Source organism: Cibotium barometz, chromosome 50 (assembly GCF_041138505.1).
Source record: "Cibotium barometz isolate CiBa-2024 chromosome 50, ASM4113850v1, whole genome shotgun sequence".
Classification (NCBI taxonomy): domain Eukaryota; kingdom Viridiplantae; phylum Streptophyta; class Polypodiopsida; order Cyatheales; family Cibotiaceae; genus Cibotium; species Cibotium barometz.
Window position 1 is genome coordinate 28579716 of NC_141095.1, and position 25878 is coordinate 28605593.

Below are 25878 nucleotides of genomic sequence, written 5' to 3' on the forward strand. Positions count from 1 at the left end.
GCCGCTTCCTTGGTCCCTCATCCACCGTACCGGAAGCTCACCATTTAAATCGAACCGAGGCTGGTCAAGACCTCGGTCGACCTTGCTACGCGAGACGTCCTCCATTGACTCTCCGTCAGCAGTTGCAACTTTAACAGTTAGGTCTTCATGACCTTAATCCACAAGATGGTCAAAATGCTTCCCCAGCATTCTTGACATAAAACAGTCATTTACAAACAGTCACAAAATACAGTTTCTAAATCAAACTCTTGTCTTTCCACATTATCCCTCCTTAGTCCACATTACTTATTCCACATTCCATTCAATGTGTACTCATTCTCATCCATTTCCTCATATCGACGACACATTAATTCACATTCACATTCATACATCCACATTTACATGGATACATCCATTTTCACATCCTCATTTATACATCCACATCCCATATCCACATTCATACATACACATCCATATCCACATCCATACATCCACATTCACATTCACATCCACATTCACATCCTCATTTATACATCCACATCCACATCTATATTCACATCCATACATCCACATCTACATGCATACCTCCATTTTCACATCCTCATTTATACATCCACATCCCTTATCTACATTCATACATACACATCCATATCCACATCCATACATCCACATCCACATCCACATTCATATTCACATCCATATATCCACATCTACATGCATACATCCATTATCACGTCCTCATTCATACATCCACATCCACATACATACATACATCCACATCCACATACATATATACATCCACATCCACATTCCCATTCACATCTATACATCCACATCTACATCCACATACATACATACATCCACATCCACATCCACATTCCCATTCACATCTATACATCCACATCTACATCCACATCTATACATTCACATCTACATCCACATACATACATACATCCACATCCACATTCCCATTCACATCTATACATCCACATCTACATCCACATACATACATACATCCACATCCACATTCCCATTCACATCTATACATCCACATCTACATCCACATTCATATACATCCACATCCACATTCCCATTCACATCTATACATTCACATCTACATCCACATACATACATACATCCACATCCACATTCCCATTCACATCTATACACCCACATCTACATCCACATACATACATACATCCACATCCACATTCCCATTCACATCTATACATCCACATCTACATCCACATACATACATACATCCACATCCACATTCCCATTCACATCTATACATCCACATTCACATCTATGCATATACATCTTCATGCATACCTCCATTTTCACATTCATACATCCACTTTCACATTCATACATCCATACTCCCATCTCCACATCCACACATCCACATACATACATCCATTTCCACATTCCCATTCATGTAACCCCATATGTCTTCACATCTAATCTTTTACATCACATCCATTCTCGCCCTATCATAACCCATATACATCCTATTCTATCACATACACTTCTTACCTCATCCCATACACATCTTATCACATCTTAATTCATCTTATCACCTCTTATCACCTCTTATACACCTCTTATCACATCCTATCACATCTCATATCTTATTTATAGAATACAAGAGAATTCTTATATTTGATATAAGATTTCTTTACACATTTACTTATGCATAAATTCCATTTAAGGAGATTAATACTTCCGAAGAAAAATCAATCTTTTATGCATCTTCCTATGCATAAATTCATGAAAATGACACTTTTGAATTAAAATTCAATCTTTTATGCATCTTCCTATGCATAAATTCAATTTAGATGAGAATGACACTTTTGAATTAAAAATCAATTTATTTTATTTTTTTTTATATGCATCTTCTTATGCATAAAGTCAATTTGGTAGGAATTACACTTTTAGAATAAAAGAATTTCTCTTATGCATCTAAGTTATGCATAAAATCCATTTATGATGAAAATCACACTTTTAGTATAAAAAGAATATCTTTTATGCATACCTCCATGCATGAAATCCAATTATGATAAAAGTAACACTTTTATAATAAAATAATCAACTTTTATGCATACCTCTATGCATGAAATTCAATTATGAGAAAAGTCACACTTTTATATAAAAATTTTCCTTTATGCATACTTCTATGCATGAAAATTAAAAATGATAAAAGTAACACTTTTGATATCAAAATTTTCCTTTATGCATACTTCTATGCATGAAAATTAAAAATGATAAAAGTAACACTTTTGATATAAAATTTTTTCTTTTATGCATACTTCTATGCATGAAAATTAAAAATGATAAAAGTAACACTTTTGATATAAAAATTTTTCTTTTATGCATACTTCTATGCATGAAAATTAAAAATGATAAAAGTAACACTTTTGATATAAAAATTTTTCTTTTATGCATACTTCTATGCATGAAATAAAAATGGTAAAAATAACACTTTTGATATAAAAACTTATCCTTTATGCATGATATTAAATTTTAATTTCTCCATGATTATAATGAAATTCTTTCAATTAATCTAGGATGATAATTCCTAGAATATGGTAGGAAGTCCTCTTTTTATACTTTGAATGAAATTATTTTATGCATAATTTTTATAAAAATTTTGCCATAGCTCCGCTGCTATGACTGATAAATCTCAATTTTTCTAAGGGATAAAGCTTATCATTAAGGAGATAATTAAAATAATCTCTAATTGGATCCTTAATCCATAATGGATTGAATCATCAATATACATAAACTAAAAGCATAGAAAAAAGCCATTAATTTGGCCTCAAGCATAGCTTAATCTTGGGTTAAAGAAAAGCTTTATGAAAAGCTTGATTTGGATTGAGAATGGGTCATGAGTATGACCATTTCTTGAGTGAGAGAGAGAATTTACATAAAAATCATTAGAATTTAAACATAAATGAGAATTTACCTCAATAGCATTTATTAAATTATGTAACTCTTCACTACTATTCACCAATAAACTTCAATAGCATTTAAAAACAACATACCAATTAAGCTTCTCAAGCTTGAGAGGGGTTGAGAAGAGAGAAACATTAAGAAATTATAGAAAGATCAATATTCACTAATTACCTTACAACTTGCTTGATTCTTTGTTCACGGTAGAGGCCCCCAACCAATCAATTGGTTAAGTATGTTGATGGAGCCACTAATGGGGATTGAAGAAAGAGGGAAACTCCAAAAACTAGTGAATTATTAAATGAATTCACAGTTCTTGGCTTAGGTGGAGTAGAGTAACGATGCATAAACACTATCTATTTTTCAACAAGGGGGAGGCTTCTATTTATAGGAAAAATTGAGCTCCTAACCAAACAAACTGATTCTAGAATTTTCTAAATCAGTTTGGTCAATATTTGACCATTTTTAGGTCAGTTAAGCTAACTTTTTGGAACTAGACTTGAATGAGGAGAGAGGAGAGATGAAATATCTCAATTTTTATGAGTTTAAAACTCATTCAAGCATGTGAAATATGCACCTCCTTTAAAGAACTCCTCTTCCTTACATATGTGTCATAATGGAATCATTTTAATATTGCTCATAGTTTTTTTTTACTAATAAACCTTGTACATTTTCAACTCTTCATCTTATGTGAAATATGCACCTCCTTTAAAGAATTCCCCTTCCTTACATATGTGTCATAATGGCATCATTTTAATATTGCTCATAGTTTTTTACTAATAAACCTTGTACATTTTCAACTCTTCACCTTATGTGAGCATTTACTCATTTTTTGGTATCTTCTTTTTACAAATTTGGATTTATCTCTTCCCTACACATGGATTGATGCTATTGGCCCATAGGAACCTTAATTGGACCATAGTCTAAAGATTTCTGAAAATCTAGACCTTAGACTAAGGTTCTTTATACCTATTTCCAATTAATTCCAATTGCACATTGGAAAATTCTTTTTGAATTTCTGTTTCAGGGGAACTCATCTGAATTATAAGAGATATTTTTCTATCCAAAAATATTCAAAATCTGAATATTCTCTCTCTAGAATATTTTCTCTCTCTAGGCTAAAATAGTTAGAAACAAGGTCTTTATATTTCTGAAGAGGGATTGATTACAGGGGAAGATACTAGACATCAAAAAGGGGTTGGGAGAGGAATCTTACATTCTACCCCACTTAAAAAACGCGAGATGCCCTCATCTCGCAAATTGGGGGTAATTTCGCAAGATTCACGAATATGAGACTTAGAGAAAAATTTTAATCAAGATTAACCACCAAGATAAGTCTTAAAGAGAGCAAGATTCAAAATACGAACAAGATTTAAACTTTATTCATTCTCGAAACTTATACAGTAAAGATAGAGGAACTCTTTACACTTCCATAAGCCCGTCCATCATATGGTCACAAAAGCAGTCCTCACAAGCTGCACAAGTATAAGGTAACTCATCTATGGGAATGATTCTGTGGGTTATTGCTGCGCCCATCTCAGTGGTATGAGGTGTTCTAACAAAAGGACCTCTGAGAGACAAGCCAAAAACGGGGTAAAGGCATATCTTCTCATGAGGAAGAAAACACGCCAGTAAGAAGACCCGCTCAGAAAACCCAAGATGTCTTGATCTCATGACGCAGTAGTATCGAGGACCCAAACCCAAGGCTTCGATAACCATGGCCAAGCGGACATTGTTACGAAAGTGCTGCTGACCCCAGGGTGTTACCCTAGTTATGTCTTGATAGGTCCGCCATTTGGTCTGCGCTACAGAAGTTCCTAGGTGAGGAAAAAGTGAGCGCTCATACTGTTCTATAAAATCCTTCTTCACAGACTCACTTGCGTCTTGAAGGTGAGGAATCATTATGGATAAAACTAATTCTTGTTGCCAAGCCATGAAGGAGATTAAGAAAGAAAGGAGATCGATGGGAGTAAGATTACTGTGAACGACAAGTAAAAGTTACGACTTATATAAAGGAAGGAGCTAGCGTAACTTAGAAGCCAACGGTAACTTGCCACTGAAGTTTTACCGTCATTCCATGATTTGGGTTTGGCACATATTTCTATGAAATACATTAAGAACTTTGAGATGAGGAGGTAAAAGAAGCTTGTAGGCTAAGTCACCTACTTTCATTGAATTCAAATATAAGGCTCACAATATCTGGGGGATAAGTTCTTATACTCCCCAAGAGATAAAGAACTTCTTTTGGGCCGTACTCGAATGAAAACCAAAACCTTGGTATCCAAAACATCGATTTTCACTTCTGAACTCATTGTTCTGAATCCTTAAAACAGCGTGACTCCTGAGAAGTATTCTAGGAAAAGGGTCTTCCTTTTTTTTAAACAGAATCTTTCTTTTATTTTAGAGAGGGAATAATTATAAGATCAAAAAGGGAGATTCTTACTCCTGTATACCTCAAAGGCAGGGGAGGAATCTTACATTCTACCCCACTTAAAAAAGTGCGAGATGTCCTCATCTCGCCAAGTAGAGGACAACTTTTTCTTAAGATCCAATTTATTCTAGGGTTCCTTATATTCTGGTCAACCCAACAGAATACGGGGATAAATATCCCTTATATAGAACTCATCATTAAATAACAATTCATTTCAGATCATATCATTCATATCTTTAACACGATAATGGTCCATCAGATCGAAAATTTTTCTTTCTGAACATTCCTCCACGGGAATTTCAGTCAAGCAAGTTTTCAATTTGTCATCCCTTAACTTGATATACCAAGTCAAGTGTTAACAGTAGCACTTTGACAGCACAATCCACTAATCTCATAGTGATTTGCTGAAATCACTATCATCATTCCAGTTATGAATATCATCATTCCAGTTATGAATATCATCACAGGGACTCGTCCCATTCATCCTCATTGAGGTTTCGCTCAGCTTATTACTCTTCAACCAATTTTGAGGGATCATCATTTTTCAATCAGAATCCAAATCAATTCATCAATTCTCAAACAGAATTAAAAATCATATCAACCACATTCGAATTTATCATCTGGATAGCATTGATGCTTATAATTTCAAGTCTTGGATTTACTCGTATATACTGTCAGTAAAGAGCTGCAGTTATACTCTCGGTATATACGGATAGTCACGGCCCTTGGAATTATAAGGTAAATACCATCATGTCTAGGCCTCAAGCAAGTCAAGGATTCTATATAATTGCGGTACTTCCATCTAAAGACCCAATTACCAAATTATGAATTTCAGTTTGAATATCAAATTGTATGAATTATATCACACAATTACAACCTTTTTTGTGCTTCTTGATAAATTTTTGACATAATTGGTTTCTCAGTTGATCTTTATTAACCAAATGCTCTGATACCAACTGTGAGATCCCGGTCTCCACCGCGCAACGGATTCGGGGTACTAGCAGAGGAAGTAGCACTTCATGCGCGGGTCAGGGACCCACACTCGGGGCCTCGCCCACACGGATATCCGGACAAGAGACTAATCCGTCGGTTTGTCCAAAACTGAAACCGGAAAAACTTCCTTTACCCGGAAAGCATGGGCGATTCCACCAGGATAACTCTTAACTCTAACGTAGTCAAGATCATTACGGATCAACTGATCTGACTGCACCTTTAATGGTACTTGGTCAAATCAAGGAAGAAACTTGCACTTGGATCATTGGGATCAACGCTTTTTTCCCCATCAAGAGAGGCACAGCCGTTGATTCCTATCCATAGAACAATTTCTATCCGGGATTTACTTCATCTATCGTAATAATAGAAATTAAATCTCGATTTACGGATCCATTTGTCTAGCCTAACCCCATCCGATCCCATGGGTTAGCCAACCGCCCAACCACTGTAGTGATGGGATCCAATTTGGAATTTGGTTAGGTTTTGTCCCGGGTACCAAGGAAAAGAGTTCCAAGGCCCCCTAGCCGGGAGTTCATGCAAACATAAAACTAGCCACACCACTTACACACCCAATATGAAATTGCCTTTTTCTTAGCATCAACTAACTTTAAAACAATCCTTTAATGAAACCATAGTACCACTGATCACAATCTTCCAATTTATCCGGTTGATTCATAATTTCCCAGCATTCCTTCATCAGAGTATCTATGGCATCATTGGCAACTAGAACGCTCACCACCTGTCCACACAGGGGCCTTTTCAATAGTTCCTAGCCCATAATACTCGGCAAAATAATCACTTATAAAAATTCAAGATGGACTCTCGTTGAAGATCAGCAAGATCAACCAACAGATCCATATAAAGAGCCATGGACTCATCCATTGAAGACCAGCAAGGTCAATCAACCAGATCCATGCCCGATTTCACAAAACAACTCTTACTCCTTGTTCCAATATCTTCCTCGACGCACGCGTGGGTATCCTGGGCGACCCAGAGCCCGAGCACCGTATGGTCAGCACCCTCTAGGATCCTTCGCAGGTGACCTAGCGCTTCACTCATAGGCCGCTTCCTTGGTCCCTCATCCACCGTACCGGAAGCTCACCATTTAAATCGAACCGAGGCTGGTCAAGACCTCGGTCGACCTTGCTACGCGAGACGTCCTCCATTGACTCTCCGTCAGCAGTTGCAACTTTAACAGTTAGGTCTTCATGACCTTAATCCACAAGATGGTCAAAATGCTTCCCCAGCATTCTTGACATAAAACAGTCATTTACAAACAGTCACAAAATACAGTTTCTAAATCAAACTCTTGTCTTTCCACATTATCCCTCCTTAGTCCACATTACTTATTCCACATTCCATTCAATGTGTACTCATTCTCATCCATTTCCTCATATCGACGACACATTAATTCACATTCACATTCATACATCCACATTTACATGGATACATCCATTTTCACATCCTCATTTATACATCCACATCCCATATCCACATTCATACATACACATCCATATCCACATCCATACATCCACATTCACATTCACATCCACATTCACATCCTCATTTATACATCCACATCCACATCTATATTCACATCCATACATCCACATCTACATGCATACCTCCATTTTCACATCCTCATTTATACATCCACATCCCTTATCTACATTCATACATACACATCCATATCCACATCCATACATCCACATCCACATCCACATTCATATTCACATCCATATATCCACATCTACATGCATACATCCATTATCACGTCCTCATTCATACATCCACATCCACATACATACATACATCCACATCCACATACATATATACATCCACATCCACATTCCCATTCACATCTATACATCCACATCTACATCCACATACATACATACATCCACATCCACATCCACATTCCCATTCACATCTATACATCCACATTCCCATTCACATCTATACATTCACATCTACATCCACATACATACATACATCCACATCCACATTCCCATTCACATCTATACATCCACATCTACATCCACATACATACATACATCCACATCCACATTCCCATTCACATCTATACATCCACATCTACATCCACATTCATATACATCCACATCCACATTCCCATTCACATCTATACATTCACATCTACATCCACATACATACATACATCCACATCCACATTCCCATTCACATCTATACACCCACATCTACATCCACATACATACATACATCCACATCCACATTCCCATTCACATCTATACATCCACATCTACATCCACATACATACATACATCCACATCCACATTCCCATTCACATCTATACATCCACATTCACATCTATGCATATACATCTTCATGCATACCTCCATTTTCACATTCATACATCCACTTTCACATTCATACATCCATACTCCCATCTCCACATCCACACATCCACATACATACATCCATTTCCACATTCCCATTCATGTAACCCCATATGTCTTCACATCTAATCTTTTACATCACATCCATTCTCGCCCTATCACAACCCATATACATCCTATTCTATCACATACACTTCTTACCTCATCCCATACACATCTTATCACATCTTAATTCATCTTATCACCTCTTATCACCTCTTATACACCTCTTATCACATCCTATCACATCTCATATCTTATTTATAGAATACAAGAGAATTCTTATATTTGATATAAGATTTCTTTACACATTTACTTATGCATAAATTCCATTTAAGGAGATTAATACTTCCGAAGAAAAATCAATCTTTTATGCATCTTCCTATGCATAAATTCATGAAAATGACACTTTTGAATTAAAATTCAATCTTTTATGCATCTTCCTATGCATAAATTCAATTTAGATGAGAATGACACTTTTGAATTAAAAATCAATTTATTTTATTTTTTTTTATATGCATCTTCTTATGCATAAAGTCAATTTGGTAGGAATTACACTTTTAGAATAAAAGAATTTCTCTTATGCATCTAAGTTATGCATAAAATCCATTTATGATGAAAATCACACTTTTAGTATAAAAAGAATATCTTTTATGCATACCTCCATGCATGAAATCCAATTATGATAAAAGTAACACTTTTATAATAAAATAATCAACTTTTATGCATACCTCTATGCATGAAATTCAATTATGATAAAAGTCACACTTTTATATAAAAATTTTCCTTTATGCATACTTCTATGCATGAAAATTAAAAATGATAAAAGTAACACTTTTGATATCAAAATTTTCCTTTATGCATACTTCTATGCATGAAAATTAAAAATGATAAAAGTAACACTTTTGATATAAAATTTTTTCTTTTATGCATACTTCTATGCATGAAAATTAAAAATGATAAAAGTAACACTTTTGATATAAAAATTTTTCTTTTATGCATACTTCTATGCATGAAAATTAAAAATGATAAAAGTAACACTTTTGATATAAAAATTTTTCTTTTATGCATACTTCTATGCATGAAATAAAAATGGTAAAAATAACACTTTTGATATAAAAACTTATCCTTTATGCATGATATTAAATTTTAATTTCTCCATGATTATAATGAAATTCTTTCAATTAATCTAGGATGATAATTCCTAGAATATGGTAGGAAGTCCTCTTTTTATACTTTGAATGAAATTATTTTATGCATAATTTTTATAAAAATTTTGCCATAGCTCCGCTGCTATGACTGATAAATCTCAATTTTTCTAAGGGATAAAGCTTATCATTAAGGAGATAATTAAAATAATCTCTAATTGGATCCTTAATCCATAATGGATTGAATCATCAATATACATAAACTAAAAGCATAGAAAAAAGCCATTAATTTGGCCTCAAGCATAGCTTAATCTTGGGTTAAAGAAAAGCTTTATGAAAAGCTTGATTTGGATTGAGAATGGGTCATGAGTATGACCATTTCTTGAGTGAGAGAGAGAATTTACATAAAAATCATTAGAATTTAAACATAAATGAGAATTTACCTCAATAGCATTTATTAAATTATGTAACTCTTCACTACTATTCACCAATAAACTTCAATAGCATTTAAAAACAACATACCAATTAAGCTTCTCAAGCTTGAGAGGGGTTGAGAAGAGAGAAACATTAAGAAATTATAGAAAGATCAATATTCACTAATTACCTTACAACTTGCTTGATTCTTTGTTCACGGTAGAGGCCCCCAACCAATCAATTGGTTAAGTATGTTGATGGAGCCACTAATGGGGATTGAAGAAAGAGGGAAACTCCAAAAACTAGTGAATTATTAAATGAATTCACAGTTCTTGGCTTAGGTGGAGTAGAGTAACGATGCATAAACACTATCTATTTTTCAACAAGGGGGAGGCTTCTATTTATAGGAAAAATTGAGCTCCTAACCAAACAAACTGATTCTAGAATTTTCTAAATCAGTTTGGTCAATATTTGACCATTTTTAGGTCAGTTAAGCTAACTTTTTGGAACTAGACTTGAATGAGGAGAGAGGAGAGATGAAATATCTCAATTTTTATGAGTTTAAAACTCATTCAAGCATGTGAAATATGCACCTCCTTTAAAGAACTCCTCTTCCTTACATATGTGTCATAATGGAATCATTTTAATATTGCTCATAGTTTTTTTTTACTAATAAACCTTGTACATTTTCAACTCTTCATCTTATGTGAAATATGCACCTCCTTTAAAGAATTCCCCTTCCTTACATATGTGTCATAATGGCATCATTTTAATATTGCTCATAGTTTTTTACTAATAAACCTTGTACATTTTCAACTCTTCACCTTATGTGAGCATTTACTCATTTTTTGGTATCTTCTTTTTACAAATTTGGATTTATCTCTTCCCTACACATGGATTGATGCTATTGGCCCATAGGAACCTTAATTGGACCATAGTCTAAAGATTTCTGAAAATCTAGACCTTAGACTAAGGTTCTTTATACCTATTTCCAATTAATTCCAATTGCACATTGGAAAATTCTTTTTGAATTTCTGTTTCAGGGGAACTCATCTGAATTATAAGAGATATTTTTCTATCCAAAAATATTCAAAATCTGAATATTCTCTCTCTAGAATATTTTCTCTCTCTAGGCTAAAATAATTAGAAACAAGGTCTTTATATTTCTGAAGAGGGATTGATTACAGGGGAAGATACTAGACATCAAAAAGGGGTTGGGAGAGGAATCTTACACTTCACAGGTCACCTAGCGCTTCACTCATAGGCCGCTTCCTTGGTCCCTCATCCACCGTACCAGAAGCTCACCGTTTAAATCGAACCGAGGCTGGTATAGAACTCGGCCGACCTTGCTACGCGAGACGTCCTCCATTGACTCTCCATCAGCAGTTGTTGCAACTTTATCAATCAGGTCTCCACGACCTTAATCACAAGATGGTCAAAATGCTTCCCCAGCATTCGACATAAAACAGTCATTTACAGACAGGACACAAATACAGTTTCTATATTGAACTCTAGTCTTTCCACATTATTCTACATCAATTCATATTACTTAATCCAATTCCAAATCATATGTGTATCGATTCTTGACCAGATACATCATTTTCCATCCCATCACATCAGATTCATTCACTTCACATAACATCCATTCCTATCTTTCTTAATTTACATTACATCTCATCACATCCATCTCTCATTATATCACATTCGTTCGGATCTTATATTATTCATTCACATTCTGATTCACATGACATCTCATCTCATCCATTCGCTCATATCGATTTCATATCCATTCACATTCATATTTGCATTCATTATTTCACACACACATCCACATTTGTACATCCACATTCACATCTACATCCATACATCCATTTTCACATCCACATCCAAATCCACATTCATACATCCATATCCACATCTACATTCATACATCCACATTCACTTCACATCCATACATCCATACCCACATTCCACATTCATACATCCATATCCAAATTCCACATTCATACATCCAGATTCACATTCACATACATCCACATTCATCCATATCCATATCTACATTTACACACCCACATTCACATTCATACATCTACATCCACATTCCATATCTACATCCATACATCCATTTCCACCTACATCTTTCCTTTCACATACATCCTTCACATACATACATCTACATCATTTCTTTCACATACATATAACTACATCCATTCTTCACATATATCTCCATCTATTCCTCGTTCATTTTCATCTATCTGATTCGTTTCACATCCTCATATCTATTTATAGAATACAAGAGAATTCTTATTTTTGATATAAGATTTCTTTACACATCTATTTATGCATAAATTCCATTTTAAGGAGAATAACACTTTCGAAATAAAAATCAATCTTTTATGTATCTTCTTATGCATAAATTCATTTTAAATGAAAAATGACACTTTTGAATTAAAAATCAATCTTTTATGCATCTTCCTATGCATAAAATCAAAATTGATGAGAATAACTCTTTTGAACTAAAAATAGATTTCTTTATGCATCTTTCTATGCATAAAATTAAAATTGATGAAAATAACTCTTTTGAATTAAAAATAGATTTCTTTATGCATCTTTCTATGCATAAAATCAAGATTGATGAGAATAACACTTTTAGATTAAAATAAATTCTTTATGTATCTTTCCATACAAAAATCCAATTTAGTAGGAATTACACTTTTAGAATAAAAGAATTTTTCTTATGCATCCTATTTATGCATAAAATCACTTATGATGAAAATCACACTTTTAATATAAAAAAATATCTTTTACGCATATGTTTATGCATACAATCATTTATGATGAAAATTGCTCTTTTAATATAAAAATATCTTTTATGCATACGATTATGCATATAATCGTTTAGATGAAAATCAAATATGATAAAAGTAACACTTTTATAATAAAAAAATAATCTTTTATGCATACTTCTATGCATGAAAATTAAATATGATAAAAGTAATATTTTTATAATAAAATAATAATCTTTTATGCATACCTCTATGCATGAAATTCAAATATGATAAAAGTAACACTTTTACAATAAAATAATAATCTTTTATGCATACCTCTATGCATGAAATTCAAATATGATAAAAGTAACACTTTTACAATAAAATAATAATCTTTTATGCATACCTCTATGCATGAAATTCATGCATAAAAATCTATTTTGATGAAAGTAACACTTTCATAATAAAAGAAAATTATTCCTTTATGCATAAAAATAAAAATAATCAATACGCATCTTCTATGCATGAAAATGACACTCTTAGAGTATAGAATTGATAGGAATTACTCTTTTAGCATAATAAAAGATAATTCTTATTTCCAAAAATTTTGCCATAACCTCCTTTGTATGGCTGACCATTTTTTAAATTTTCCTACTTAATTTTATCTTATAAATTAACTCTAATTGATTTAAAGTAATCTATACTAATCAAAATTCACTTATAAAAGAGAAAACATTATAAAAAGTTTAATTCCAACAATCTTCACTTAACTAGGATAAAGAAGGGTTGATTCTAAGAAGAGAGAGGGGAAAAGCCTTTCGATCAAGGCATAATATCCATTTATCACTTCAAACAATCATAAACATTAGAAAAACATAAAATCAATAAGAAAAATACAAGAATCTCTACTTACATAATTTCTTGGAGCTTTCCTTTGGCTTGATGGTTTGAGGGTTCAACTCTTGTTTGTAACAAGAGTGGCCACCAATCTTTGGAAGAGGGAAATGTCAAAAACTAGTGAATTATTAATAAATTCACAGTTCTTGGCTTGGGAGGAGCAGAGTAATAGTGCATAAAACACTATTAAGTTTCAACAAAGGGAAGGGCTTCTATTTATAGGAAAAAGTGAGCCTCTAACCAAGCAAACTGATTCTAGAATTTTTCAGATTAGTTTGGTCAATTTTTGACCATTTTTAGGTCAGTTTTGCTCTTTTTTGGATCTAGTTGAAACAGGAGAGAGGAGAGATAAAAATATCTCATTATTTAGGAGTTTAAAACTCATTCAAGCATGTGAAATAGGTGCCCTCTTCATGAGGGGAATTCCCCCATGCAGAGGTGTCAAAAATGCATCATTTCACCTAAATATCTCTCTTTTTTAACTATTAACCTTGTCCTTAGTCAACTCTTCATCTTATGTGAGTATTTACTCATTTTTGGGAGAGTTTCCTTTTATTTCTTTATTTATCTTCTCCCTACATTTGGATGAATCTTATTGGTCCATAGGAACCTTAATTTAAAATTTTAAAAAAATCTTCATCCCCAAGATAATGTCTCTTGAACAGATTATACTTAATTTCTAATGCACCTTCTGAAAATCTTTTTGAACTTCTGTTTCAGGGGAACTTATTTTAATAAGATGAGGTATTTTTTATCCAAAAATATTTAAAATCTGAATATTATCTCTCTAAAATATTTTCTCTCTCTAGGTCAAAACAGGTAGAAACAAGATCTCTTATATTTCTGAAGAGGGAAATGATTACAGGGGAAGATACTAGACATCCTGAGAGGCTGGGGGAGGAATCTTACATTCTACCTCACTTAAAAAACGCGAGATGTCCTCATCTCGCAGGTGGAGTATGATCTCTTTCATCTTCTTCTTCTTCTTCAATCACTTCCAGCGTTACTGCCTTGGAAGTGGATGACCGATTTGGGAACAACTCTCTTTGACTTCCCCTATTCTGAGTTGGAGGTCTTGCATTACTTTGGGTTGAAATTGCAGGTTGGATAGAGGGTCTACCTCTGGGATTTCCCTGATTTTGGAGATAGAACCGTGATTACTCTGGATGGAAGGGTCTGGACGGAAGGGGCTAGAGTCTGGAATCTTGATCCCTGATTTTCTTGCCCTGAAAACCTTGATCTAAAAGGAGTTGGGCAATCCATACTGCGATATCCAAATCCTTGACAGTTATAGCATTTCACTGTCTTGTTCAAGGGTGGAACTTTTGAAGTTGAATTCCAGGGGATTGAGTTTCGAGAAAAGGACATTTCTTCCATTTTGGAACTTCCCATATCCTGGGTTTGACCTTGATATCTCTTAGGCGGAGGAAGGTTGGAATCACTTTCTGGGAATAAAAACCTTTTGAAAGGTGATGGTGCTTGCTTTGGCGGGACTTTGACATCAAAGGCTTTGGCGAAATCCTTCGCCATCCGAACTGCTTCGGCCATGGAAATAGGTTTGGCATTCTTGACTAAAGTATCTAATGGCTCGTTCATTTCCCGAATGAACCTGGCCATCAGCTGCTCTTCATCCAATTGAGGGGAATATTTAAGGAGAAAGGCAAAAGCCTGATGGTACTCTTCATCAATTGTCCGGTTTTCCTGCTTTAGTTCCAAGAACTCATTCATCTTAATTTCAAGAAAGCCTGGGGGATAGAACCTCTTTCTGAGGTAAGCCTTGAGATCGGTCCAAGTTTGGGTATTTCGGTCGAGAGACGGTTTATCTCATAGTGGTTTCTCCATGCCACTCTAGCCGTCTCCACTATCTTCAACCTTGCAAGAGCCATTTTGCTCTTCTCATTATACCCGGTGACATCGAAGTATTCTTCCATTGATTCGATCCATTTCTCCACAGTCTCGCACAAGTTTTTCCCTTCACCCTTGAAAGGTCCAGGCTGCGAACTATGAAGAGTTTTATGAACATCTAGGTCGAGCTCTTCTTCATCGAGTTGGAGGTTAACATTTCTACCACGACGACCTCGGTCCATGTTGAAAAGATGCAGGGGGGAAGAGAGCTTGAGCTCTTGCAAGCACACACACAATCACAAAATCCTAATAGAGAACACACAAGGTGAGAGGCTGAATATCTTCTCCTTCTTCACTCAACACTCAACACACCATATACAAAGATAAGAGTACTCATAATATGAAAGGTACTCAACCAATACATACACGGGTTCTCTATAGTGTGAACCCAACTAAATGAGCTGGCACTATAACTATGCCAGTCTCTAGAATGGCTGTCACACAGCCTGTCATCCCACTGGCTACATATCACCCATGATCTCATCAACCATGCCAGTGGTGTAAGTGTGGGGCGGCCTATCCCCCAGGCAGGTCATCAGTGTCCACCGCCTCACTGGCTGCATATCACCCATGATCTCATCAACCATGCCAGTGGTGTAAGTGTGGGGCCTATCCCCCAGGCGGGTACGCTTGCACTACTCCCAAACGCCTTAGCCACTGTACCACTGGATTACTTTGGGGCTTGAGATCAATCTTGTGCTCTACTAGGGTAACTTGGCATACTTGTGAGTAGCTGTTTGCAAAAAGGTTAGGAAATCCATCCAACATTTTTAAGAAATTCTCCCTTTGAGTACCTACTATGGACTCATCAAGAAGAAGTTCATTCTGTTGGTGCAAACTAGTGAGGTCCACATCTCCTTTCTTGCACATGGTTGAAGAAGCTTCCCCTTCCAAGGCTCCATTGTCTTCAGCATCCCATCGATCCCTTCGGGGAAAGACCAAATGCAACTCCCTCCACCTCCCCTTCTAAGATAGAATCCTCAGAGCTACCACTTGTCTCCTCTTCATCGGATGACTCTGACTCTAAACTTTCAGAAGTTGAAAGTTCACCTCTTACCACTTTCTTGCGAGATGACTCTTGATGTTGTAGTGCACCTTCTTATTCTCACCTTGTAGAATAAGATCACCTGTCACCCACTTTTGAATTGCCTTCACTTGCGAAGCCATGGCCTACCCAATATCAATGGGTAAGCCCTAGCATCAGCTAAACTTGAGGTGAGTAGAGCAAGGGAGGTGCACATAGTTGACCTCTTCTTAAATATAGGAGCACCTTTGATAAATGTAGAAATTGGTAACCTAAGCATTGTTGGAGTACAATTAGATGGAGGAGCAACTGTGAACCCAATGGGTGGCAGAGAAAACAATGGAAGAACTTGTATTGAAAGGCCTAGAGATGACTAATATAGTTTTACGAGTGGCTGACCAACGTAGGGTGAAACCATTAGGCATTTTGAAGCATATAAAGATAATAGTCACAGGTTTGGAGTTGATGGTTAGATTATTAATAGTGCATCCAATCTCTCATGCTGCATTTTATCCTATCTTGTTAGGACGACCTTGGCTTTTTTAGGCATTAATGTGCTCGAAGCACACCACCATAAGGAGAAAACTATCACCAGCGCCACAACCCAGTAAAAACACCAAAAGAGGGCACCAACACTCCCAGTTGACATCCCCTGATCCTCCGCTGACATAGTTGAACACTACAACACCCCCCCAACCTCCCAATCTAATCCAGTAGCCTACTCAAACTATCCTCTCAGGTTAGCTCTCTCCTCTAGTATCTATGATCTTCCAGCTAAATACCCCATCCTGATTTCAGCTGACTCCTAGCTGATCAAAATACCTTCCAGTTTGCCACAGAACTAGCTATAAACTGCCTCAAAAGTCCTCTATTTGTCCCTAATTAGAAATCGATCCTCCAGGCTCCCAGAATGTCCTCCAAAGTCAGCTAGCCTTAGAACCTTGTAGCACAACCTCTCAAAACTAGGCGATTGCCCTTAGCTGACCACTAGTTGACAACAACTTCTCCTGGCTTGCCACAGACAAATCAGATACTAATTGTCTACTTGTTTTCTAATTCTGATGGCTAACCCTAGTCCAAAATGGGTCCTCCAAAATCCTCTATAATCCTCCAATGTTAGTTGACCTAATTTCCACAACTCTTGAACGTTCCTCGTTAACCTTCCGACCTTTCTTTGAACTTCACTTTGCTAAATTCTACCTTAGGTACCTGACATAGAATTGACTTAGAAACCCACAGTGAATCAAAATTTTCTCCAAATGTCCTCAGACACCCACAAACCCTCAGGCACTTCCAAAACAGAAGGGATATGACACAATTGGTTTTTGCTTGACTACAACTAGCACCAAGCAGCCTCCAAATTGTCTCCAAAACCAACCAACTAAACTGATACAGCAGATGCAGGTATTCACTCCACTGCATCATCTATCACTTCTAGAGTCTCAAAATACTTAAACCAACAAGCTAGGACCCAACCTAAAAACTACTTATATGACAATAGCTGACTTACAGCTACCATAGAAAATCAATCAGACTATAACGCCTTTTGCTGACACTTGACCTCTTGACAGACCAACAATCACTTGAGACTGTTTAATCTGACTTACTACATATCCGACTTAGCAACATTCTGACTTAAGAGAACTATGCCTTCAACAGAGACTCAAGATCACCTCCCCTTAACTCAAGCAAGTCAAATCAAGGTCACTACACCATCCATCACACCTGATTATTCTGATATGCTAAACTTATTGTGGCTGACTCTTACACAAGCTAACCGACTCAGCTCAAACTCAACCAAGGTCAACTCTTCATTCACAGCTTTTCCTTCAATAGAATTCTATCCCAACAACACTGATAGAACCAAAACAAACAAGAGAACTCTTCAATTCCACACAATCTGACCTTTTGTGAATTTAAAGAGAAAACTATGCAACTCACAACAAACCCTAAGAATTGGTAATTAAGCAGATGAAAGAAAACAACAAGAGCACGCCTCTTTCACCTTAGAGAGTAAGGAACCGCCCCCTTTTAAGCTGGCCCCATTAAGGCCGGAGTAAAGGAGGGTTTCTAGTAGGTGTTTTGGTATGTCATCTCCCCATTTGGAGAAGATGTGGGCCCAGAAGGCGCGGGAGCGGTAGGCTTCCCACGTGTTAGGCGCCGCGGCCTCGTTGAGGGTGGCGATGAGCTCCGCATAGTGGGAGGGAAGGCTCTTCAAGCTGCGCAGGCTCTCCGCGATATCCTCCGCCAGGGGGTATGCCGCCCCTGCCATAGTGGTGGAGGGGGCCAGCTTGGCAGGGAGACCCAGGTCATAGACGCACGCCTCCTCTGCCTCCTCATAGAGCCGGGCTATTCTCCCTTTTGTGAGGCTATCCACCTCTACTAGAGCGGCGGCCTCCTCTAGCAGCCTCTCCTCCGTCCAATCCTCTTGCTCGGCGGAGTGCGCCGCCGCTAGCTTTGGGTGCTTCGCTAGGAAAGCGTACGTCTTTTCCGCCAAAAAAACAAGAAAGAAAAAAAGTGGGTGCAAAATACTCATGCTTCCGCAGAAAAAAAGAGAGATCACGGGTATCCCACAGAATTAACCTCAACAAAAACCAGACTTATATTCTCAACCTTATCAAGATCAACAATATCAATAAGATCTGTAGCAAGCTTGTAGGCTTCAACCATCCAATACAAATGGGAATTGTTTTTAAGCAATCCTTGATCTAATCCAAGTTCCAACAGTGATGCAATCTCAGAGGTTCTAGGATGCCACTCTCCAAACAAAACTCTCCACATCACCTCTCCAATCCATGCTCTGGAAAGATCCAAGTCTCCCCTAATAGTCCCCATGTCGCCTCAGAACAAACAAATTGATTTCCAACAAACCACATGGAACTCTTTCCAACATAAAAAATTTGCTTCTCTCACCACTCTCTTCTTCCAAACAAAGTCCTCTCACAATACAGCTACCTCTCCTTCCCATCTCTTCATGCAATTATACACTCCCCCCATGCATACCTCAACTATTCTACCCAATGTTGTCAGCTATTCTCCATGCAACAATCCTCCCTCCACTTAACAACAGTTAATAACGACTAGTTTACTAATGCGCAGATGACCATGCAACAAATCCCCTACCTTCTAAGGTTCCTAACAATACCCGATTTGTTTTGTTTTTCTCTTGGGGTTGGGATGGACGCCTCCATTAGGCATACCCCTTGAGCTAAAAAAAATCATATCAGTGTGATGTAATCAAGGTTAGCACAAGGTTTGGATTACTATAGCCCCACATTATGATCGAGTTAAGTTAAGGGTAGTTCCTAAAGAGTGGCTAAAGGATCTTATTAGAGAAAGAACTACGGATTACAAGGTAGATGACTCTAAAGAGGAGATAGTGAGTGCGAGGACCGAACATATTCTTGGTTGTTTTGAGATAGACCACATGTTGTTCTTCCTTCAAACGATAGGCTAGAAGTCAATATAATGCACAAGCAAAATTATGCAAAAAAGGGATTAGGTGAATATGAAGTGCCTTACTCATCAGTTAATGACTTTGATTAGTGACATCATGAACTAGTTGGTTGTCAACATTTGATTAGTGACATCATGAACTAGTTGGTTGTCAACATTTGATTAGTGGACGACTGAGTGTTTACTAATTGAGAGTGAAGTTAAAAGAGAAATGAGAGTGAGTCATGTAGGAGTTGAAATAAGTAGAGTAGCTAGGAGAAGAATATTAGGGAGAGGAGAATTAGTAGAGTGTGTGAGAAGAGATAGAAATGTACTTAGCAGCACCGGAGAAGCTAAAACATTGACAAGGGCCAAATCCGTAAAGAGCAAGAGCATAATGTTTAAGAGGAAAATGAATGAAAGAGATGTTAAGATTAGATAGATGAGTCATGATTACACTGAAAGGGATGGTATAAATGATGCACTCATACAAGACATCGAGAGCCAAAGTACAAAGAAGTTTAAGGAACTTTATGACCAATTAGAATATGAAGGGTCCTCAGCTAAGATGGCAATGAGAGAGTCACTTCTTAAGATTTCACAAAACTAGAAGTGGAAAAAGGAAAGCTTAATTAGAATCTAAGTAGAGTAAAGAATTAATTGCAATGCTAAAGGAGTGCTTTAGAGAGGAGGTGATATTTTTAGAAGAAGCGTTAAGGGAAAGGGATGAGATTTTTTCAACACCATGAATCTATGCTCTATTCTAGTGAGTTAATTGATAATAGAGACATAGGTGTGAGTATAGATCCCTTAGACCTAGGAAGTGTGATATCTTGGGAACCCATGAAAAATAGCTATGTTTTTTGAAAAGGGGTTGTAATAAGTAGTTTTATGGTAAAAGTTTGAGGAAATAGAAGATCCTTTAGAGTGTTTAGCAATTGTGCCATACGCTTCTATAAATCGTGTAGGGTAACAACAAGATTTAGACAATAAAAAGGATAGAAGGAAAATAAGCATGGGCTTTTAGAGGAAATTCCCTTTAAATTCATTAGTGAAATACCTCGAATAATTCCAAAAAGAATATGGTCTGCTTATGTGCAAGATGCAAAACTTGAATTGACTCAATGGGAAGAAGTAGCGAAAGGGAAATTTCTAACAATTCGATTTGAGTTGAAAGGTAATGATTTAGAACAACTAAAAAGTGTGTTGAAAAGACATCTTAAGGTTTTTGCATGGTCCTATAAAGACTTGAAAGGAATTAAACCTGAAATTTGTCACCAATTTATAGATTTAGAACCTAATGTTAGATCTATCTATCAAAGGACATCGGATGAACAAACCCAACTTCTGCAGAGCTAGTAAAAGTTGAAATTACTAAGTTACTTTTGATGCGGGGTTTATATATGTTGTAGCCTATAGTGAGTGGGTGTCAACCATCATAGTGGTACCCAAAAAAATATAGTAAGAAGATTTGCATCTATGTTGATTATCGTACATTGAATCATCAAACCAGGAAATACCACTTTCCATTGCCTTTTACTGACCAAGTTCTAAACAAGGTTGTTGGCCATGAGTCATACTCCTTTATGGATGATTTTAGTGACTATAACCAAGTGTTGATTCCTTTATGAGATGATAAATAAGTAAAAATAAAATTCATTATTAGAAATGAATATGAATGGGTATAATGAATATGATAACATAAGGATAAGAGGATAAATCAACATAATGAATATGCATGATGAGAAAGAAATGAAGGAGTTATTTATTAGTGTGTATGCCATTAAATTTAAAAAAGAGATATAAACTTCTGAGATAAATTGGTATTTTTAATGAAATATGTGTGTGTGGATGATAAAAGTTACATTGGAAAGTATGCATGAGTAAACAATTTTATTGTAAATAGTTTGAGATAAAAAGAGAGAAAAACTATTTAAGGGAGTTGTTTAGAGTAAGAAAGAGGGTTTGAACAAGTTGGGTCTACAAGACATTGTGAGACAGTGAGACATAGGAAGGTGCAAAAGAGAAGTGAAATTGAGAGTGAATTCAGAGAGATATAATCACTTTGTTATCTCTTACATAATGTACTAGCCTAATACTTGGCTAGCTAGAAACCCTAATTAGTGGGCTAATCGAGAACATAGTGAGAGAGGGTCGATACGCAATAGGTATACTCATCCTAGTATCAAAACCCATGTCAATTATCTTTTTGATATCTAGATCAATTCATCATTATCTTCAGCATGCTCCATTCTTTAAGTACTATTTATGAAGCTTACATGTATTACAAATACACAGTTATTATATTTTTTGTTGATAATTATTAGGAGGAAAATAATGTATCTCTCCCTCTTTCACTCTCTCTCACAAAATCCATTGTAACACTATCCACATGAGAAGAGCTCTCTCTCTCTCTCTCTCTCTCCCTCTCTTATACACACACATATACAAACATTGTGAGGTCATTTTCATAGTGTCACATTTGAGTTTGAATATTCATGTTTATTGTTGCCTGAGCAAAGCAGTATTTCTCCATTTCTAGGTTTGACACTTCAAAATGACACTCACTCTGACAAACCAACACAGTTTCATCTCACTCCAAAAATTCACTATACAGCTCTACACACATGTCTCACACAACACAGCTGCACTTGCACCACTCTCAAAACATAGAATACAGAATGAAATGACTAAAAGAGATGAAGCACATAATCTGTCAACTATAGAATCCGCCATAGCTACACAGAAAATCCACCAAGAACTATATTCGTGTACCACTAAACAAAACGGCTCCAGCTATATAGACTTCCCACGACTCTCTACCTTCCAAGATCCCAAAGCTAACCGACTTCCAAAAATACCAAAAAACCATACATAACTTGAAAAATAATCTACCCAAGGTCTACCCCAAACACCTCGCACAGCTCGGTGGCTTGAGCCAATGGCTGACCTCAGACCCACAGTCCCTTGATCTAGTCAGCCACTTTCTTGATCCACCGAATCCGCCACTTTCGCTTCTGCACTTGCCTTTCTGGAGTATCATTAGAAGTGTCATTTGTCCAAAAAGTTGTCATTAGAAGTGTCATTAAAGATGTCACTTAAGTTGTCATCGAAAGTGTCATTAGGTTGGAAAATGAAGAGTCATTTTGAATATGAAGAGTCACTAAGATATGAAGGGTCATTTTGAATATGAAGAGTCGCCTAGGAGTCTTTTAAAAAGGCATAGCCTTCTTGTAATCATGGGGGTGTGGTGTGTGAGAAATCAAGAATCAAGAAATCAGTTTGAGTTTCACCTCTCTCTCTCTCTCTCTCTCTCTCTCTCTCTCTCTCTCTCTCTCTCTCTCTCTCTCTCTCTCTCTCTCTCTCTCTCTCTCTCTCTCTCTCTCTCTCTCTCTCTTTCTCTCCCTCTATCTCTGAGTAATGCTCCAATGAGAGTCTCTTGTGTGTGTCTATGTAAGTCTAGTTGAAGGTCCAACCTCAACTCTTGGTGATCAACATTGGGTATCCTATTTTCTCCCACTAGTAGAGGTGTGTGCTGAATAAAGCAACTTGGCAGAGCAGCAAAAGGAATCGGCTGTCAAATGCAGTTAGGCATTGTAGCAGGGCAAAGTGTAGAAGGAGGCTGGCATAATCAAGTAAGGGTCATCGACTGTATTGATGAGTGGATATGGCAAGTTCACAACCCAATAAGGGTACTGCAGATTGCTCACAATTTGTATAATTCAGTAGAGGAAGCAATTTTGTTGGGGCTCAAGCAACGTGGTGACGCTATTTCAAATTCATTTGGTGTGAGCGATTCGGATATTAGAGCAGATGCAATGATTTTGCTTGCTTTTAGAAGATGGGCTAGGGGGATTTAGTGCAGCGCTCATGGAGGAGTTTCTGAATAATAAGCAGTCAAGGAGGAGTGAAGTTGAAGGCATTGGTGCAGGCCAAAAGGGGGAAGATCCTGTTGCAGAAGGGCAAATCAGAGAAGCCATTAATATTCTTAGAATTATGTATGGTTGTTTTTATTTCAGTAATTCAAGGGGGCATTCATGCGCAGAAGTGCATATCTATAATGAAGTCGAGGATGCTGATTGGATACAAAGAGCCGATGAGATTCAGGTCTCTCAAGGTGTCGACATCAGGAGGAGCTTTTGGACACGCAGATTCAAGTGGGTGACTTTTTGCAAGGATGGAGTGATCTGAAGGGGACATACCAAGCAAGAGACCGGATGTACCACCTGGCGATGGGAAGCCTACAAGAAGCGCAATCTTGGACGAGTTGATAGAGGAATATTTTGGTGAATCGATGCCAAGACGAGATTTGCAAACTTGTCATTTATTGTCTCAAAAATGAATGTAAGCCCTGGGATAAGGCATTTGACCTCTCTCAAGGGTGTAGTGGGTTCTCAATTGCTTCGCAACTATTCCCTCGAGCATGCCAAGTGTAAAGAGTGTCATTAGAAGTGTCATTTGTTCCGAAAGTTGTCATCGGAAGTGTCATTAAAGATGTCATTAAAGTTGTCATATCGAAAGTGAAATTAGGTTGGAATATGAAGAGTCACTAAGATATGAAGGGTCATTTTGAATATGAAGAGTCACCTAGGAGTCTTTTAAAAAGGCATAGCCTTCTTGTAATCGTGGGGGTGTGGTGTGTGAGAAATCAAGAATCAAGAAATCAGTTTGAGTTTCGCCTCTCTCTCTCTCTCTCTCTTTCTCTCCCTCTGTCTCTGAGTAATGCTCCAATGAGAGTCTCTTGTGTGTGTCTGTGTAAGTCTTGTTGAAGGCAACAGCCTCAACAATTCATTATAGAAATGCAGCTTGTTTATGGATCCTTTTCGACAACAGAGTGGGCACGTACATTTTGTACACATTCTATCTCTCTCTCTCTCTCTCTCTCTCTCTCTCACACACACACAGAGATACACCTTCAAGGCTTGAATGTGTTGGATTTAACTCAAAGGGTTAAAATATATTGATCTCCAAGCATGATGTAATCACAAATGCAGTTTATATTTTGTAGTTTTGTAGCAAAATCATGTTTTGTATGGCTAAACCCAAACCTTGTGAACTTGGAAAAAATAGCCTCCTAACAATGCCTAAATCTCAAAATCTTGAATCCCAAAGCAAAAGCTCAAAGATCACCAAAATAACCCACCCCTAAATCTATGTGTGTTGTGTTGCTATCTTCATCTCCACTCCAACAATTGGTATCCAAGCTGGTTCTCTCGGCCCTCCCTCTCCCTCTCCTCTCCCCCTCACCATCACCTCCTTGAGCTACTCTTATGATTGTCTTAGATTGAGCTACTCTTATGACTATCTTAGATTGAGCTACTCTTATGATTGTCTTAGATTGAGCTACTCTTATGATTGTCTTAGATTGAGCTATCCTCCTAGGTGGAAAAGGTATGCTCTATAGTCTATCAGGTTAACTATACCATATAGTGTTATATTAACTATGTTAACCCAAATTTTTTGCATGTTTTTGAGGGCTTCAGGCGTGTTTGTTCACATAATGTAAGGTTTGTACAGT